This window comes from Pyrgilauda ruficollis, unplaced genomic scaffold (genome assembly GCF_017590135.1).
Source record: "Pyrgilauda ruficollis isolate IOZ18807 unplaced genomic scaffold, ASM1759013v1 scaffold54, whole genome shotgun sequence".
Classification (NCBI taxonomy): domain Eukaryota; kingdom Metazoa; phylum Chordata; class Aves; order Passeriformes; family Passeridae; genus Pyrgilauda; species Pyrgilauda ruficollis.
The window spans coordinates 7701479-7721583 of NW_024527044.1; positions in this window are offsets into that span (position 1 = coordinate 7701479).

The window sequence follows — 20105 nt, forward strand, 5'->3', positions numbered from 1 at the left end:
CCAAAAATGCTTTGTATAGACAACAGAAGAGTTTGAGGTATTCAAATGAAAAAAGAGAAGGAAACCACAGGCATGAAACCCTGTTTCCATTTTTCCCTGCCCTGTGTAATACAAGTCACTGGATGTCACTCTGTGAAGATGAAGTTCAATGGAGGAGGAGGAATTCAGAGGTCCCTCCACTGAGTAAAGCCAATTTATGGACTTCTCTGCTAAAGAAGGTCACTGAGTCAACTGCTGTGACTGGATAATTGCATGACCACGAACATTTGCAGCTCTGCATGCGAAGATCCTGTAATAAAGGTAATCAAATCTCATGCTCCAGTGCCTAAGTGGATCTTGGGCAGCAGCCGGGGGAGAGCTTTTCCACCCGCACACCCAGAACTGTGCAGACACTTTGGAGTGTGATGGAGGCACCCTCAGGAGCCTCCGGTTTTGGCCATCGCCCGAGGCAGGAAAGGGGGTTTGATGAGCTGGTGGTCTAAGTGGGAATGGCAATTCCTGTGCAGGAGCTGGGGAGATCACGGAAGGGCCCTGGTGTGATTAGTGTGCTACAGTGAGTCACTGTGCACGGGGAAATCCGTGGCTCAGGAGATCGCCCCAGCAGCAAACCCTGGCCTGGAACGTCACCAAAGCACCACAGGGCACTTATGAAATGGAGTCTGAAATATCCTGGGAGACTGCAAATGACATTTTGCCCAGGTCAGGAGTGAGGAGTGATGAAGGAGCCCTCACAAATGCCTGGAGATGGTGTGGACTCCCCATCCCTGAAGGTGTTCCAGGCCAGGTTGGACAGGGCTTGGAGAAACTTGGTCTATGGAAGGTATCCCTGCTTATGGCAGAGGGGGGTGAAATGAGATGGTTTTTCATGTCCTTCCAACCCAAACCATTCTGTAATTCTATAATTCTATCCTCAGCAAACACTGAAACACTGACCTTCCTCCCATGACAAGCCACTGGTTTCCATGTCAATGAAAAGCCCAGCCATGGTGGTATCACTGTTTGGAGTGTCCTGTGCAGGGACAGGAGTTGGATTTAATGGTCCTAGTGGGTCCCTTCCAGCTCAGGATATTCTATGGTTCTACTGCAAACCAGAGAGGAAACATAACACCCTGATGGGTGCATTGATGTGGCTCGAGGATTGGGATCTACAGGTATTTATAAGGATAAATCAAGGAAATAAGAACCTCTGTAGTACCCTAACTAAGATTTCCAACATATGCAAGAGAAAAAAAAAAAACAACCCCAAAAAAAATCCCCCAGACACTACAGAGTTCTTAAAATCCTGTCTAGAATGAGTTGTGTTGGAGGGGATCTTAAAAGTCATCTTGTTCAAATGCCCTGCCATGGGCAGGGACACCTTCCACCTTCCCAGGTTGCTCCAAGCCCCATGCAACCTGGCCTTGGACACTTCCAGGGATGAGGAAGCCACAGCTCCACTGGCACCGTGTGCCAAGGCCTCCCCACCCTCTCAGGGAACAATTTATTTTTTTGGAATATTTGGAAGAAAGAAGAAGGCACAGACAAGCAACATCTTGGAGAAAAGTGCATACAGCTATAATGTGAAAACTGCTCAGACAAAAATGCCCACTGTGAGGGTACAGGGGACGCCGAATTAGTGCCCTTCAAAGTTAAACATCCAAGGGGCTGCATCTTTGATTACAGGGCCCAAGCTCTGCATCAGGAGGCCGTGAAAGCTGTGATTTCTGCAGGTCAGCGCAGGCTGGAACAGAAATGGATGTTTCCCAGCAAGCAGAGAGCTGTGAAATAGCCTATTGAAAGCCAGCACCAGGGATCCGCTCCCATCTGATCCACAGTAATTTCACACAGTGGTGGAGGTTTTCACACGTAGCAATAAAGAGTGATTTTGGGGAGGCAAATAGCTGAAAGAGCAGAAGCATCTGGAAATGAAGGTATCACCTTTGGCCATGATTGCAGCTCCCTGACATCAGGAGCCTGCACCAGGCAGGCACAGGATTTCCCAGCAGAGCCCAGCTGCCAGACTGTTACTCTGCCTTCACACTGTCAAACGCACCCACATCCACAATTCCCCGAGCTCTGGGGGAAAATACAGAGGGAACCACGGAAAACAGGTTTTGCTGCAGTGCTGTGAGAGCCATCTATCATGTCTGTCCACAAAACCCACACAGCCCACTCCAGGAGAGGGTTTTGGGGCCATGCCCTGGCTCTACTGAGGAAAAAAGGAGAGGTCCTGGGAAGTCGGTGAAGGGGAGGCCTCAAAGATGATCTGAGGGCTGGAGCACCTCTCCTAGGAAAACAGGCTGAAAAAGCAGGGTTTGTTCAGTCTGGGAAGGGAGAACTCATTGTGACCCTTTCTAGTAAATAAAAGCAGCTTGTAAAAAAGACGGAGAGGGATTTTGGCAAGGGCATGGAGTGATAGGACAAGTGGAGAGGCTTCAAACTGACAGAGTTAGGAAGAAACTGTTTGCTCAGAGGGTGGGGAGGCCCTGGCACAGGTTGCCCAGCGAAGCTGTGGCTGCCCCTGGATCCCTGGAAGTGTCCAAGGCCAGGCTGGAGTCCCAGGGCTTGGAGCACCCTGGGATAGTGGAAAGAGGAAGGAGTCGCTGCCCATGGCAGGGTGTTGTAATGAGATGATCTCTAAGGTCCCTTCTGTCCCAAACCACTCCATGATTCCATGATTCTGTTTCCCAGCAGTGATGCCACCAAAAGGAGCTTGTGGCACAACTCACCTGTTGAAACATGAGCTGTGGTTCAAGTGACTTAGATGGGAAACTCAGAAGTGAATATATCCCCCTCTGGCAGGAAAAATCCAGGGACTGGATTGACTGAGGCCCACGCACAGCCTGGATGGATGAATGAACAACAGGGGTAGAAAATACTTGAAAACACTGAGATCCCTCCTAAAGCTGGATGGTTGTCATGGCTTCGACCCTCAGGTGAGCTCCAGCTCCCAAGTCATCCTCTATCAACACCCCTATTAAACAATTCAAGGTAGACTTGGAGGCTCAGGAGGAAGCTGTGAAGTCATTCCCTGTACATTTTCTCCTGTAAAACCAGTGTTAGCTTGTGTCTCCTGCAGTGACAGGGATGTCTCCTCGCACTGCCCTCTCTGTACCTAGGACATTGTCCTTTGCAGGGGAAGATTCTGATTCAGCAAAATATTACACCTAAAATTAACCTGAAGCCCATCTGCGCTCCTTGAAAAAAGTGGCACTGGGAGCTGGTTTGAATATTCTGCCACACAGACACGTTTCAGGTCGAGACATGATAAGGGATAAGGATTTAAATGTTTTGTTTAATCAAGAAGTGATAAAAGAGCTGCTGACAAGGAGATGGAAGATGTGCTGTACATGATATCCTGAAAGCACATATGAGCAGTCCAAGGTTGTTGGATGCCCTGTGAGAAACCTGGAGCAGGGAACAGGGTGTGTGCTTGCCCCTCGAGTGTCACAACCCTACCCCAGCTCCTGAAAACAGGAGTTTGCTGCCTCTCACCCTGCTGGCCTGACCACCTTGCACCAAATCCTCCTGGATTGCAGCTGGGAGCTGCAGCCACACCGAGGAGGGAAACTTGCTCACAGGAGTGGAACCAGCGGCTTCTCCCTGGAATGTTAACGAATGAACAGCCACGCTCCAGGCGTGCTGCAGCCTCACAGCACCTTGAGCAGCAGTGATTTGAAAGAGCAGAGTGCCATTCTCATCTGGAGATTTCTTGGGGGCATTTCTGACCAGTCCTAAGCAGGATCATAGAATCACAGATTGGCTTGGTTTGAAATGGACTCAAAAGCTTTTCCAGTCTGACCCCTGCCATGGGCAGGGACACCTTCCACTGTCCCAGGGTGCTCCAAGCCCTGTCCAATCTGGCCTTGGACACTTTCAGGGATCCAGGGGCAGTCACGGCTTCTCTGGGCACCCTGTGCTAGGGTCTCCCCATCCTCACAGGGAATAATTCCTTCCTGACCTCTAAACTAAACCTCTCCTACCTTAAAACCATTCCCTCTGCCATTCCCAGGACTGTTCTTCACGGTCAGGTCTATGAATGAAGTCTCTCTTTATGGAATCATAGAATCATGGAATGTTTTCTGTTGGGGGTGACCTTAAAGAACATTCAGTTCCAACCCTTTGCCATGGGCAGGGTCACCTTTCACTAAATCAGGTCACTCAGATCCTTACCCAGCCTGGTATTGAACTTCTCCAGGATAGGGAGTCCACAGCAACAAGACAGGAATGGGAATGTCTCAGAGGAATAGGAATTCTTTTGTCTCTTAAGATGAAATATTACAGGTGCTGCAGAGTGATTAGTCAAGCCTGCACAATCTCTGCTGGTGGTGGAAGGACAATTAAGAACTTTTTGGGTCGAGGTAGGTCTCATTCTCCTTCAAGGTAGGCCCAGTTTTGCAGTCTTTATCTGGACAATTGTCCCACTCAAAGTACAGCGATCTGTAAGATTTAGATCAAGAGTGATTATTGTTTGCTGCTGTTTCAGCTTCTTTTTTCTTTTTTTTTTTTTCTTAAGAGCTTCTTTCCCTTCTGCCCTAAAAATGCCAGAGCTTGTTATCCTCTCTGAGACTCAACCTGAGCATTTGTACTACAGACTCCCTCGTGCCCCTTCTGATCAGCCTAACCAGCAGAGAACTGAGCTCCTCACACTTCTCTTTGAGGAGTCCTTGCTGTCCTCCAGCTTTGCCATGGGATTCCCACTGTCCTGCACTGCCCATCCCCTGAGCAGAGCATGAGGTGGATGTCTCTGGTTCTGGCTGGGTTTCCCAAGGAGGATGCCACAAGGAGCAGTTTGTGACACTTCCCAAAGATCAAACTCACCATTCCTGCCTCTACGGCAACCCAAGAAGCAAGACTCAAAGTGTCACCTAATCAAAGGATCTATCTCTCAACAAGGTTCTTCTCATTCTGTTTGGTCTGCCTTGCCTAATTTCACCCCTCTAAAATTTCTGTGCAGTCAGCAGAGAAAGACTGGGCATCTCATCAGCATGGTTCCTCCTGTCCCAAAATATGTGCCTAAAACAGGGAGGGGAATTGCCTTCCAGTTGTGCTGGCATCCTCTCCAAATCCTCCAGAGAAATTCTGAAGGATCTGCTTGGACAAGGAAGATGTCCAACTTCTACATGGCTAAAACAAGACGAGACAAATTCCCACACCTGGCTTCATGTCTAGGAACCCCACAGGGAAGGACAATTCTTCCACTGCTTTATTAAGCAATATTCAAGCTTATTTATCTCTTCCTTCCAGTCTCTTTAAATGCCACTGAAGTTACTGTCATCACAAATCAGAGTCACCAGAACTGCCTTTCAAAGCAAAACTACAAACTGAGAAGAAAAGATGTCGCTGGGCAGCAAACCCTGATGGGTCGTGTATTGCAGGGACAGGAGCACAGGGGCTGCTCCAGCCTCTCCCCACCCTGGGCCATCCTGGTCCTGCGCATCCTCCTGGGAGCAGGGTGCACCAGGAGCATTACAGCAGCTGGATTGATTCAGATTTTTGCACTTCAGGAGGACTTTCTTTACAAAATAGGTTGTTAAAAATTGGGACAGGCTGCCCAGCAAGATGGTAGAGTCACCATCCCTGGAGGTGTTCAAGAAACAGCTGGAAGTGACACTGAATGCTCTGGTTTAGTTGATAAAGTGGTCTCAAGTTTGGACTTGATGCTCTTTGAAGACTTTTCCAACCCGTATGATCCTGTGAAATCAAGGATTCACCTCACATTTTCTCCCCACTGTTGGCCATTAGCTAGGTCCTATAAGAAAAGTAAGATCAAGGAAAACACTTCTCTGTCTTTAATAATTCAACTTCCCACACATTTTCACCCCAGAGGACTCCTTGAACTGGTTGCCGTTTGCCTCAAATGGCCTTTTCTTCCTAGTTCACATTCTGGAACAGACCAGCAGTTGTTTCCTATCCCCAGTCCTCGAGTCCTGCAGGATTTTGCAGGCTGTGAAGATGTCTCGAGGCCCTCTGGAGAGGTTTGTCACTGTCCAGCCTCGGCAGCCGCGTCTCCCAGAGGTCCTCACGCCCCAGCAGTTCTCATGCAGTAACTTCTTCCCAAGCTCTGGCATGAGTGGGGATCAGCTGGTGCTCCCCAGTGGTGGCTGATCAGCTGGTAAATGGAGATTTGCTTTGGGAGAAATGTGCACCTACTCCAAGGTGATGCTGCAGGATGTGTTTGAGTCCCGAGTGAGCCCAGGCTGGATGGTGAGATTTGGGAATGGTGATTTATAAAAGAGCTGGAAGAAGTGAAGCAGAAAAGAGCTGAGGGAATAAAGGGGTTTTTTATGTTTTTCTAGTTTCTTGAGGAAACAAGGCTGGGGGGATCACACCCTTAGAGTGCCCATCTCTAGTTTTCTGTGTCTTTACTATTCCTGTCTGCTCCAGCAATTCCTTCATCCCTCCAACAGTTTCTATTAGACTCCAAGGAGACAAAAGACATCCTACCAATGTCTTCTCCCAGATGAAGCTGCAGATGACAGGCATAGCTCCCAAAGAAGGGAAATTTTAAAGCCACTCCTTATTCAAAGGAATAAGGTTTCACTTTATTTGGGGATGGGTTTGAGGATGGGGCTTTGAGCAAATTCATCTAGAGAAAGGTGCCCCTGCTCATGGAATGAGATTATCTTTATGGTCCCTTCCAACCCAAATTCTGTGTTTCTATAATTTGGATTCTTTTTTTCTTACCAATGAGTGATTTTGGTAAAACAAACTGCATTCCTAATATGCATCTATACATTTTAGTTATCATCATAGAACATCGTTCCACTCATGAGTTCTGTTCAATGAACTTTATGATGTTCCCAAATTATTTGCCAAGTGGTGGTTAACTGTCACTCTTAACCAGGGAAAGAGGACTTGAGAAATGGTGAGAGGATTCAAAGGACACATTCATAGCTGAAAAAGCTATTTGAAAATAAATTTCTCAGGTTTTTTAGCAGAAAACTCACTCTATAAATGCCACAGTTGTACACAATGAAATTGAAATTCATTTTCAGCATCAAAGAGACATTACTATAAATCCTACTTTGAACTCAGAGGTAACAGTGGCAGGTATCTGGGTAACAGGGATGTCAGAGGGTTTTCCAATCAACAACAGTCCTGAGAGAAGAACTTGGGGGGTGCTAGTGAGAAGCTGGACATGCCCTGGCCCTGAAACCCCATGCCCTGGGCTGATCCCACAGCATGGGCAGCAGGGGAGGGGGTGATTCTGCCCATCTTCCCAATCAAGTGAGACTCCAACACAGGAAGGACATGGGTTGGAGTGAGTCCAAAGAGGCACCAAAATGACCAGAGGATGGGGCACCTCTTCTGAGAGGAAAGGTTGAGGCAGTAGGGGCTTTTCAACCTGAAAGAGAGAAGGCTTTGGGGTGACATAATTGTGGCCTTTCAGTGGCTAACAGGAACCAACAGGAAAGTTGGAGAAACAGCATTTACAAGGGCCTGGAGAGACAGGACAAGGTTTCACACCGACATAGAACAGGTGGGATATCGGAAAGGAATTTTTCCCTGCAAGGGTGCTGAGGTGCTGGCACAGGTTGCCCAGAGAAGCTGTGGCTGCTCCATCCCTGGAAGTGTCCAAGGCCAGGTTGGATGGGGCTTGGAGCAACCTGGGATAGTGGAAGCTGTCCTTGCCCATGGCAGGGGGTTGCAATGAGGTGGTTTTTTAGGTCCCTTCCAACTCAACCCAACCCATTCCATCACTCTGTGACTCCATGAACTCACGTGGTATCATGAACAACCCATGAAATAACTTTGTTGTGCTTGGTGGGACAGCCCAGGCTTGGTCTTTTCTGCTTCAGCCTGGATCTGGAGTAGGGTTTTTTCCTCTTAAGGTCAACAACAGGTGCTTTTCTCCAGAGCATGAAATAAAATCCAGTTTCTTTCGTGGAGCAGAGTTCCTCTCTCCACAGCCACTTCAGGAGCAGCTCTATCAACACAGCAACCAAGTCTGCTTGGCAAAGGTAAATCTCCCTCACCAGTGCATTGCTGGTGTCTGAGGGTGGCCTGACAATTCCATTGACATGACATAAGGAAAGATTTAGGAGAGGTTTGGGAGCATAATAAATGAATCCCCCATCGAGTCGACTCTACATTCCTTGGATCTAGCAAGCAATCACAATAAGCCCTTTGGATTACTTGAGACAAATGCCTGTCTGCACAACAAATCACTGCAGATTGCTTATGACAGCCAAATGAGAAGTCCTTTCAGAACATCACCAGCAACTCTCACAGCTCTGGAGCACATTATACAGCAGGAGTTAAGAAATCTTAAAAAACCACATCACCTCTTTTGAGTTTTTAATGAGATAAAGACAAGTGACTTCTAACCTGCTCTTCCAGGGCAGCTTGGCCAAATTGTTTGCTACAAGGCATTAGAGCTTTTGTGTTGTCTTTGACATTCCAGGTTACTAAAGGATTATATCCATAGACTGTGGTAATCCCTGAATATTTAGAAAATACACACACGGCTCTCCAAACAACAGACATCTGCCCCATGGTGCTGCACATCTGCCATTCCCATGGATTTCTGAACAATTTCCTTTGATGAGCAGGTTTATTCCAATGGAAATCGACAAATGAGAACAGCTCCCGTTCCCTCTCCACAGCTCTGCCGAGTCTGCAGTTTTGTAGCTTAACATTTTTATCCAAGACAAAACATGCAGTCAGGCTCTTTGGACACCACACAAACACACAGAAATGTTGAAAGATAAATAGGTTGGATGCACACATGCACACACACACAAACTCGCCGAAATCTCCTTTGCTGAAAAATCTGCTTCTGCAACGAATACATATTTTTTAAATTAACATTTTTTGGAGACACTAACTGCATCTTGAGAGAAGAGAACACATTATTTTGTAGGCGTTTTCAGCAGCACAATACCAACCCCTATTTTTAACTATTGACTAATTACCAGTAGATCTTAATTACATGGTGTGTGGAGGCACTAATAAGTTTACAAATCTGCCAACAACACTAAACACATATGTCTTTGCAAGCATTAGCCTCTCTCTCTTATTTTTTAAAACCTTTTCTCTCTTTCCCCCCCTCCAATTTGGCAGCAAAAGATCCTGGGAAAGGCTATAATTGTGGCTGATTAGAAGGCAAGCATCTAAACACCCATCCTTGTGGAGAAAAGAATGGCTCAAAGCAAGAGGAGGAATGAAAAGAGAAGCCAGCAGAGACTGGAGAATCTGGATTTTCAGCAGGGCAAGAGAAGGGTTGCCTTCTTGTGGAAGGTGTCCCTGCCCACAGCAGGGGGTTGGAATGACATGATCTTCAAGGTCCTTTCCAACCAAACCACTTTGTGATTCTATGATACAGTCTCTGAGAAGAAGGATGGCACTATTTTATGCATTTGGGTTTAATATTCTCATGCAAAAAGGAACTCAAGTGGGAACTGCCCCTGTGTTCTACTGTGCTGGGTTACGGCACAATGCAGCCAAACCCACCCAGGGAGATTTCCTGACAGGGTTTACTCCTCTTGTTCAAGAATTTTGACAAAATTTTTGCATCCTTGGCTCCTCAGAGATGTTTTACACCACAGCTGGACCCTCACATCTACCAAAATACCTTTCAAACCCAGATCCCACAAAGGTGCCCACACTTGTGGGTTCTTCCAACAGACCCAAGTGGGGCTGAGAAAAGTTTGAGCCCTGGGGATGCTCCTCTTGTGCAGGGTCTGTCACAGCGGGCAGGGGGCTGTAGGTCTGCAATGCTCCTGTTAAATACACTTTTGGGTGAAGTTTGCCCAGTGCCACTGAGTGGATTCATGGAGATTCAGGAGGCAAAGAGGTAGCTGCAGTCAACAGATCCTCTGGAAGTCAAAAACTGTCATAATCTTCTTCAAATGTTGGTCAAAAGGGAATGGCTTTAACTGTCAGAGGGCAGGATTAGATGGGATATTGGGAAAAAATTACTCTCTGTGAGAGTGCTGAGGCCCTGGCACAGGGTGCCCAGAGAAGCTGTGGCTGCCTCTGGATCCCTGAAAGTGTCCAAGACCAGGTTGGATGGGGCTTGTAGAACCCTGGGATTGTGGAAGGTGTCCCTGCCCATGGCAGGGGGTAGAAGGGGATGATCTTTATGTTCCACTCCAATGCAAAAAATTCTGGAATTTTATGGTTAAACTCCAGTACTGTCAGCTACAGAACTGAACATCTGGAAGTCTGATGGCAAAGACTTGCAAGTGCTCTTCCATCGGTTGAGTTTCTGATAAAAAGGAGCATCACCCTGAGATCATCTTCAGCAGAAGCCTCTGCACACCCAACAGCACTTAGTCCAAGAGGTGATCACTTGAGGAAGGTTTAATGTTGCTTTAGAAGCTATACAGAGGCTATTAATAATATCAAAGAGCTGTTAGAAAAAATAAATTGTAGTGGAATTGTATGGGCCGCTTTTTAAAATAAATAATTCCAATAATTTGACAAGAAGGAAAATTAATCTTCTTTTTCCAAGTGCAAGTGTAACCAAAGGGTGAAGAATGTCCATATTCTTGGAATAAACACTGGGGATACTTTTAGTCTGTGTCCACGCTGCTGCTGATCTCCTGAATGATTTGCCATGGAATCACTGGGTAAACTTGAGTTTTATGACTCCATAAATGAGAGCAGGTGCCTCCTTTGCACATTCATATTTCTAAATGCAGGAGGGTATTTCTGTCTGGGATGATTCAGTGTTTATATTTACACGGTGGAGGAGAGGAGATTATTGTCATTTGCATTGATGAAGGAGGTAGTTGTCACCTTCCAGTTTTTCCATCTTGAATCTTTGTTAGCAAATAACATGTCTTGAGTAAAATGAGAGCAGGAGATAATTTAAACGGGCGCCACACTTAGCCCCAGCAATGAAATTACAAAAGTGAATCAACATGAAAGCAGAATAATTTTTTTTTTCTCAACAATTTAGGTAATTATGGACAAGGCAGGCATCAGTTTTCCCTGCAAAGAAACTGAACCAGTTGCTCTGGTGTCTCAGGGCAAAACTTCAGTTCCTTAATTAACAGATTCAGAAATATTGTGTGTGCTGGCAGATGGAAGAATTGATAAGAGCACTTGGCAAAACTGGAAATGCTGGTGATTGCACATATCAGAAAGCACAGAGTGTGCCTGAACCAGGACTTCAGAATAGCCAGACTTAATTCTGAGATGTTGTTTGAAACAGCCACGTGATAATTTTTGCCATAGAGATGAGAGACTTCCAGTGTCCATTTCAAGCTGGGCAAATCTCATTTGTCCCCTGAGTTGTGCAAAATGACCTGTGCAAAGCCAAATTAATGAAAAGCATTTAAAATCACAGAAGAGGGATTGGTGATTCTTTTAATATGGTGGGAGAAAGAAAGAAAAGAATTGTTTAATTAACAATTCTGTGGTGACAGTGTTAAATACCAGAAAAATATTCTTTTACATTCAGAGGTTTGGGGGAGGTTTACAGCATCATGACACCCCACTTGAGGTGCTGCTTCCAGCTCTGGGGCCCCCAACATAAAAAGGACATGGACCTGTTGGACTGAGTCCAGAGGATGCTATGGAGATGCTCTGAAGGTTTTTTCTGCTCTGGAGCCAGGCTGGGAAAGCTGGGGGTGTTCCCCTGGAGAACATAAGACTCCAGGGAGAGCTCAGAGCCCCTTCCAGAGCCTAAAGGGGCTCCAGGAGAGCTGGAGAGGGACTTGGGACAAGGCATGGTTGGAGAGGACAAGGGGGAATGGCTTCCCACTGCCAGAGGGCAGGGATGGATGGGATATTGGGAAGAAATTCTTCCCTGTGAGGGTGGGGAGGCCGTGGCACAGGGTGCCCAGAGAAGCTGTGGCTGCTCCTGGATCCCTGGACATGTCCAAGGACAGCTTGGATGGGGCTTGGAGCAACCTGGGATAGTGGGAGGTGTCCCTGCCCATGGCAGGAGTTGGAAAGAGATGGTCTTTCAGATCACTTCCAAACCAAACCATTCTGTGATCCAGTGATTATCAATTATAAAAAAAAAAAAAAAAAACAAGCATTGGGGACTGTGGGAAGGGGAATCATTTTACAAGGAATACACCTTACCTTAGTTAAGGTGTGAAATCCAGCTCCACTTCCTCCCATGGTCTATGGCTCCACATTGGCTTTTCCAGTGACCCAGAGAAACAGAAAAATTGGATGTTACCCACACTTCCCATTGGCACAGGGGCCAACCTTCACCCAGCTTGGAAGGGGAAGAATTGCCTGATAAGTTTATTTTTCACTGAGTTTTAAAGAGCAGCGTGGCACAGTGACAACAGCAGCCAGCTACTCTGTAAGATACATCCCTGCCCTTCAGAGCAAATTAAATCACTGGAATCCCATGGGGGGAAGTAGGAAATGCTATGTAGTCACTTTTCCTAAATCCCAGCTTGGAAAAGCACTGAGTAAGTCCATCAAACTGGAGGCCTGAGCTGTTAATGCTTTTCCAAGGAGAGAAACACATTTCCCTGCACTGCTTATCACCTTCCTTGGCTGATGAAGTCATGTTGCTCCTTCCTACTGTCTAACAAGTTCCTCAAGGAGCAGGACACTCCTCGAGGGGATTATCCCATGCTTGGTTTAATGGGAAAAAATGTGAGTACTTCCAGAAAAAGCAGGAAGGATGGAAATTCTGGAGTCACCCTTTCCTGGCCAGCCCCAATCCCCAGGGTGGCCCCAAGACCAGGCATCCAATGTCACTGGTTCTGCTGATGGCATTGAAATGGTGTCCCACAAAGGCATTTTGGGGGAAGCAGAGAGCAGACAGGTTCCTTTTGATGCACAGTAATAAATGAAAACAGCTGCAGCTCTCAGGAGATTAAAGGGAGCCTGAGGAGAGCTGAACAAACCCTGTCACCGCAGGTAAGATCTAGATGACAGGAACGATGAAGTTTGCTAATGCACACGTCTCAAGACCATACTAATTCTTAAATTTGTCAGGAGGTGTAAAGTGATTTAAATGTAACAATGCTGTCCAATAGACACAAGTTTGGGATTCATATAATTTCATATTTAGTGGGGAATTGGTATCCAGGTTTTATCATGTAACACCTGAGGACCGGAACATGTTTCAAGGACTTGTAAGGAACTGGAAGTGAAGCACTTGGTCCAGTTGTGTGAACAAACCACATTCAGTTGTTTCAAGTCGAGGCTGGATGAGGCTCTGAACAACCTGGTCTAGTGGGAGATTCCCAACCCATGGCAAAGAATAGATCAAGATGGTCTTTAAGGTCCTTCCTACTCAAAACATTCAGTGATTCCATGATTTTATGATCAGTAAGGACTAACACTATTGGCAGTCACTGATATCACTTCCCAGTCAATTGCATTGCTAAAACGAAAACTCAAAGATGAAGCCCTCCTATAAAAGAGAAGGGCTGGAATTGGAAAGGTTCACCAAACATTCCTCACACTGTTTTAGAGGCAGTTCTTATGATGGCTGTGAACTGGCTTTTCAATAGAGAACATTTGGGACCTTATGCACCTTTCCTAGAGAGCCCAGTGTGACAAAGTGGTGGGTGAGAGCTGGACATGCCCTGGCCATGTGCTCTCACATCCCAGAAACCCCCCATGTCCTGGGCTGATCTCCCAGCCTGGGCAGCAGGGAAGGGGGAGATTCTGCCTCTCTGTCCCACTCAGGTGAGACCCCACCTGCAGAACTGCCTCCAGGCCTGGGGCCAACAGCAGGACACAGAGCTGTTGGAGAGAGTCCAGAGGAGGCCACGGAGCTGCTCCAAGCACTGGAGCCCCTCTGCTCTGGGGCCAGGCTGGGAGAGCTGGGGGTGTTCACCTGGAGAAGGATCCTGGGAGAACTTATTGCAGCCTTTTAGTACTTGAAGGGGGCCTGTGAGATGGGGACAAAAAGGACAAGAATTGATGGCTTAAAACTGAAGGAGAGTCAGTTTAGATTAGATACAAGAAATAAGTATTTTACAATGAGGCTGGTGAGGCTCTGGCACAGGTTTCCCAGAGGAAATGTGGCTGCCCCTGGATCCCTGGATGTGTCCGAGGCCAGGCTGGACAGGGCTTGGAGTAACCTGGGATAGTGGAAGGTGTCCCTGCCCATGGCAGGGCACTGGAACAGAACGAGCTTTAAGAAATCACTTCCAACCCAAACCATTCCATGATTCCACAATTCTACGACAGTGCTGCCAGAGGGAGACAAGTGGCAGCAAAAGCACCATCCTGTTGATCCTCCCCTGGTATATACATGTAGCACTCAAATTGGTTAATAGAAATTAACAAAGTTAATCAACAGAAGGACTGGCCTATGTGAGTCTTCTAAGTCAAGCTCACACAATAACTACTAAGTTTACCAACACATCCAACTTTTGATCCTGTGGACACATGAACGTTGTGGCAATGGAAGCTGGAGCTTTTTCTGCCTCATGCATGAATAACAAAGCCACCTGCTATATTCCAGCAGTGGATGCTTTATTGTTAGTGATGATGCATGAGGCAGAAATAATGCAGTTTGATTTTTAGAGACAATACCAAGTTGAGCTTGCGAGGCTGTCAGCCCACACTCGTTTGACTTGAGAACTGAGCAAACAACATGGAAGTAATTGATGGAAACTAATGACACAATAAGACGTCATTTTTTTTGACCTACTTTGCTTAAAGTAAATCCCCATTAATTGTAATTATCTGTACTCCATGTACACCAAACACTCAGCTGGATCCATCCCCCAGTTATTTAAATTCGGTAGCTCCAGATTTACACAACTCTGATTCTGGCTTACATACCTCTCTATATTTAGTGTTTGTTCCCCTGATCTGAATAAATGCCTGGAAGATGGAAGACCACACAGCTCAATTAGGGTATTGATCAGGATGAAAAAAGCCTTTAACCAAGCAGCACAAGGAGGTTGTGATCCCATGCCGGGGTGCTGCTGGAGCACTGAACACTCCTCCCCTTCCCAGTGCCTCCCTGGTGCTCCTGGAGAACAGCAGGAACATGAAATGCAAGGCACAGACAAATCAGCTCCCAGTGCTGTGAAGGAAAACCCTGGCTAAACATGTTTTATAAATACTTGCAGATCTTGGGGTCACCCAGAGTTTACCCAAACCTCCGGACACAAGCGCCTCCAGCGTGATGGAAGTGTGGGATGCTGCTGAGTGCCAAGAAAAGCTTTCTCCTCTCAAAAATATGAGTTGAGAGATCTCATCATGGGTGTGATTGACACTCACAACTTCCAAAAAATCCCTAAAAATACAGAGTGCTGGCTAATAAAAGAAACAGGCTCTGAGCAATGACTTCTGGCTCTCTGTGAGGGCGAGGACTACAAAGGAATGGGAGCTCTTGTGGACTAAAGGGGCAAAGCATCACCCCTATGTCCTTGGCCAAAGCAACCCCACAGCAGCAGCAGCTGTGGGAAACAGGGAAATGAAATCAGGGGGTTGTGGGGAGACTGGGACATGGGTACATCTCTGCTGTGTGCTAAGTGAGGGAGCAGGAGCTGGAGAACATCATGGGATAATCAGGAATTAAGATGTAAGTGGTGGAGATATCACTTCTGGCCACCCACGGAGTCATGTAGCCATGACTCATCCCCTGGTGCAGGAAGGAACGTAGAGTACCGTGCATCAAAATGGACAGGATCTTTCCAAGGAGAGATGATCTGGGATGGAAGACCTTTAAAGGGCTTCCATCCCAGCTGTTTATCCCTCCACACTGGTATGCTTTTTTCTTGATAAAATCAGGAAGTGATGTGTTAAATGAGTTACTTCTTTATTCCAGTCTCCGATACTCCTACTGGAAAGATCTTCCGATTTCCAGGCTAAAAATATTCATGGCCAGTTCCTACTCATTTACTTTTCCACCGTTGCCCTTCAGTGTCCCAACGCCTTTCCCTCTGCTCGCATTTATTTTCCAGGATGTATTTATAGGCAGGAAAACATATTCCTTCTCCAGCCTCATTTTTTAGCTAAACTAAACAAGCCAAATTCTTTCAGTCCACAGGAGAAAAGACAGATTGTCCTGAGCTCTGATCAACACCTAGCTCTTCCCTGCAGCTGGAATTCACCCTTCCTGGGCTGGGCACAGGTGGCCACAGCTGCACCAAGGAGTTTGGGGGCAGTGCCAGCAGGGTATTGTCATTGTGTCATCCCTTGCCCAAGCAGCTGCTTCTTTTACTCCACGTGCCAATGCTGAAATCCTCAACTGCTGCCTTCTCCCACCCGAATGTCTCATCAAACAAGTTTGGGTTGGTTTTGTATCAAAACAGATGACTCGTCTGCCCCCTTACTGGTTCACCTACACTTCTATATAAGTAATAAGATTAAATAGTTTGTTTACTTCTCTGTTGTCTTGGGTTTTGGGGGATTTTTTTTTTTTATCTTTTTAATCATATGTAGCAAATCTGCCACAGAGAAAAGTTTGAAGGAATGAGGGATGCTTCCATTTATATCTCCTTATACTGCAAATCAGAAGCCGAAGCTTAATCTGGGTGCTTCTCACCCAAAAATATGGGTTCCAGAGTCCTTATTTCTTACTGCTGTGAGAATTAATAGCCATATTTAGGTTTGGAAGTATCTATCAGGAGAGGGAGTTAAAGTTATATATATATATTTATATTTATACATGTCTTATGCACATGAAGTAATTTGGTCGAGGGCTGGTTTTGCTCTTATTTATTTCCATATTCTTGTAATAGCTGAAGTTGGCAGAAAATAAGGGAATATCTTCAACTTTTGAATGTGTTATGATGGGGATCTGTGGGATCCTGTTTTGTCTGATCCCACTAAATAATATTATACATAATAGCAGTTTTCTCCCTTTGGGGAACTTTGGGCCAGAGTTTCACTCCAAGTGAAATTTGTCCACATCCAGGTGTGCATCAGGTGCATTCATGTGGATCATGCCCAAAGCTTTTCTTTCTGCTCCCTTTCTTCTGTTTCTCTGCTACAGGAGGATCCAACCATTTAAAAACCAGCAGGATTTTTTTCAGACTTCACAAAACTTTTCAGTTCTTTTGACATCACCCAGAAACACAAAATACACCCTTTCCAGATAGCCTGTTTAATACATGAAAGTCCTCCCACTTTTTCTTCAAGATTAATTTTTCCTCCCTGAAAAAAACATTTTATCTGCACTTCATCACATTTTTCTACCTTCTTGGAGCTATTTCTTTTTTCTCCATGTTGCAATTTAGACTTTGCACAGCAGCAACTTTTTCAGCCAGTTCTGGAGTCCTGAATTCTCAGCCCTGATATTTTGATACAGTTTAACGGGGGAAAAAAAAGGGAGAAAGGGTAGAACTCAAACTCCCACAGAAAGAGGCAGAAACAAGCACTGGAGAAGGAGCATCTGGAAGGAGTCTTCTTATTGCATGGTGAGAAAAAAAAAAAAACCAACACATGGAAAAGAGAAGAGATTGTTACCTACAGAGGACAGCACAAGACAGCTCAGAAAAGATGGTTATGATGAATGAACAGATGTGTAACATGGAACTGGAGGCAAAGGACCTGGAACGTGGCTTTGCCAGACTGCCAGTGGGTCCTTCAGTCCCCCCAGTTGCCTGGGGTGCAGTTCAGCTCCAGGCAGATCCCAAAAAGAGAGAAGGGAGCTGCTTCCTCAGCCTGCCAGAGGTTTCTCCAGCACAGAGCTGAGCCCTTCAAGAGTCTGCCTGAGTCTGTAAGTACAGGGTGGGAAAAGCAGTGTCCTCCAAAGTGGGTAAGGGAATGACAAAGAGCAGAGGAGGGGATGGAAAATCCCTATGTTAGAAAGAGAAGGACAGGAAAATACCAAGGTGGGGGATTTGAGAAGGCAATAAGGTGGTGTCAGGTCAGGGTGCCAAGGTGTGCTTGGAGAGAGCTGTTATCAACAGAGAAAGAATCCCAGAAAGGTTTGGGTTGGAAGAGACCTTAAAACTCATCCAATGCCACCCACTGCCATGGGCAGGGGCACCTTCCACTATCCCAGGTTGTTCCAAGTCCATTGAACCTGGCTTTGAACTTCCCCAGGGATGTGGAAGCCACAGCTCCACCACCCTCTGAGTACAAGAGAGGGGTGGGATGGGGTGGGACAGGAGCCCCCCCCTTTCCCAGCACAACCATGGGAAGAGAAAAGGCAAAAAGAAACCCAGAGGAGGTCCCAGATCTGCCAAGGACCTGGGAGCTGCTGGAGGTGGGAAGGTGGAAAGCAGCCTGGCTGAGGATGAACTGAGTGGTGATCCTGGGATTTGAGGTTGAGCAGGGACAGGGCAGTTTACACTGGACTGGGGAGATGATTTGGGAGCAGGATGGGGTCAGCATAAGCGGGTCCAGCTGAGGCTGGTCTGGGGAGTGGTGGTGTCAGCACTTGGGCCTTGGGGGAAGAAGCACAATGGAACTTTTTAAGTGTTCAGAGCAGAGCCAGGAAGAGGGTGAAGGGTCTCAGGGGCCACTTGAGAAGCAAATGATGCCACTGGGTTTGTTCAGCTGGAGGAGACAGAGGTCAAACCTCGCTGGGGGCTGCAGCTCCTCTGAGGGGCAGCTCTAATCTCTGCTCCCAGTGACAGAGACAGGACCCAGGGAATGGCTGGAGCTGTGTCAGGAAGACTTAGGTTGGGTATCAGGGAAAGGTTCTTCCCCAGAGGGTGTTGGGCACTGAGCAGGCACCTCAGGGAATGGGCACAGCCCCAAGGCTGCCAGAGCTCCAGGAGCCTTTGGAAAACGCTCTCAGGAACAGGATGGGATAGCTGGGGTGTCCTGTGCAAGGTCAGGGGTTGGACAGGTGTGTCCCTTCCAAATCAGACTATTCTATGATTCAGTGTAGATTTTGTGATTTCAAGATGACTAAGGAGATGGAACACCTCTCCTGTGAGGAAAGGCTGAGAGAACTGAGGTTGTTCAGCATGGAGAAGACAGCCCTGGGGAGATCTTAGAGCCTAGGTCTTACATGTCTGGAGAGGAGGTTCAGGTTGGACATTAGGAGGAATTTCTTCACAAAAGGGGTGATTAGACATTGAAACAGGCTGCCCAGTGAGGTTGTGGAGTCACCATCCCTGGAGCTGTTCAAGGAATGACTGGACCTGACACTCAGTGCTCTGCTGTGGATGACAAGGTGGTGTTTGGTCATAGGTTGGACTCGATGATTTCAGATGTGTTTTCCAACCTAAATGATTTTGTGATTCTGTGAAGAGATCTCAAGTTGTACCAGGTTTAGACTGGATATTCGGAAAAAAATTCTTCATGGAAAGAGTGGTCAGGCAACGGAACAGGTTACCTAAGGCAACCTGACGGTGGAATCCCCATCCCTGGAGGTTTTCAAAACCTCCAGGTGTAGATGTAGAGCTTGGGGATACAATTTAGGCATGACCATGTCCATGGGTTAACAGCTGGACTCGGTGATGCCAGAGGTCTTTTCCAACCTAATTCTGTAAGGGAGCTCCAAGAAAGCTGGAGAGGGACGTTGGACAAGGGCATGGAGTGACAGGACAAGGGGGAATGGTTTTAAGTTGAAAAAGGGCAAGGCTAGAAGGGATTTTAGGAAGAAATTCTTCCCTGTGAGGGCATTGAGACCAGTGAGGGCAGAGGTTGTCCAGAGAATCACAGAATAAGCTGAGCTGGAAGGAACCCACAAGGATCATCCAGTCCAGCTCCTGGCCCCACACAGGAGCATCCCCAACAATCCCACCCTGTGCCTGAGAGCGCTGTCCAAGTGCTCCTTGAGCTCTGCCAGGTTTGGTGCTGTGACCATTCCCTGAGGAGCTATTCCAGCGCCCAATTACCCTCTGGGATTAGAACCTTTTCCCAGTATCCACCCTAACCTTCCCCCGACACAACTCCAGGCCATTCCCTCGGCTCCTGTCCCAGGTCAGCACCGAGCAGAGCCCTGCGCCTGCTCCTCCTCTCCCCCTCACGAGCAAGTCGCACATCGCGGGGAGGTCCCCCCTCAGCTTCCCCTTCTCCAGGCCTCATCCCTGTCACTTCCCCGGGCCAGGTCGGACGGGGCACGGAGCATCCCGCCGCGGCGGTCGCTGTCCGTACCGGCGGCACGGGGTGCGGAGGGCGCCGCTCCCTGCCGTCCGCGCCGGCCCCGCCGCGCTCCCGCCGCCGGTCGCTGTCGCCGCCAGGCGGCCCCGGCCCGTCCCGCGCGCCGCGGAAGCGCCGCCCCCGGAAGCGGCGGGCGGGGGGGGGGGGCCCGGGGGGGCAGAGCGAGCGAG